At 31.6% G+C, this 529-nt stretch overlaps 1 non-coding gene across 1 annotated transcript; it reads right to left on the bottom strand.

Moving 5' to 3' along the window:
• Positions 1–137: 137 nt before the first annotated feature.
• Positions 138–210, bottom strand: TRNAF-AAA. The gene has a single exon. It is a non-coding gene; the product is annotated as a tRNA-Phe (tRNA).
• Positions 211–529: the final 319 nt, after the last annotated feature.

Below are 529 nucleotides of genomic sequence, written 5' to 3'. Positions count from 1 at the left end.
ATTTTAAAAAGAAATAATAATCAACAAAACTATAACTATAAGGTGTTATAACCCCAACTAAGTGATCCCAAATAACATAAAAAATGAAAAATCACAAGTTTTAGATTTGATAGTCAAGTTATGCAACGTGAACCAAGTGCGGTGATCGTGGATCGAACACGTGACCTTCAGATCTTTAGTCTAATGCTCTCCCAACTAAGCTATCCCCGCAATAATTAGAAATAAAAAAATTTCGGTAAATATATTTTCGCTTATTCATTGAGATTTTAAAAATAAATAATGACTAATTTTTTTATTGAATAGTCAGGTTATGCAAATTGAAACAGGTGCGGTGAACGTGAACGTGGATAANCCAACTAAGCTACTCTTGCTAACATTAAAAATGAATATTCATCAGTAAAGGTATTGGGTACACTTCTTAAAATTCAACAAAAGGCAATAGTATTAGACCAGGATGCCAGATTTAAATTGTCCTTCTGAAAAATTTAACAAAAGGCATTGGGTATGCAGTTATAGTACGACATTCCAC

Source organism: Cucurbita pepo, unplaced genomic scaffold (genome assembly GCF_002806865.2).
Source record: "Cucurbita pepo subsp. pepo cultivar mu-cu-16 unplaced genomic scaffold, ASM280686v2 Cp4.1_scaffold007395, whole genome shotgun sequence".
Taxonomy (NCBI): domain Eukaryota; kingdom Viridiplantae; phylum Streptophyta; class Magnoliopsida; order Cucurbitales; family Cucurbitaceae; genus Cucurbita; species Cucurbita pepo.
The sequence above is the reverse complement of the archived record's forward strand: the minus strand, read 5'-3'. Positions and strand labels throughout refer to the sequence as shown.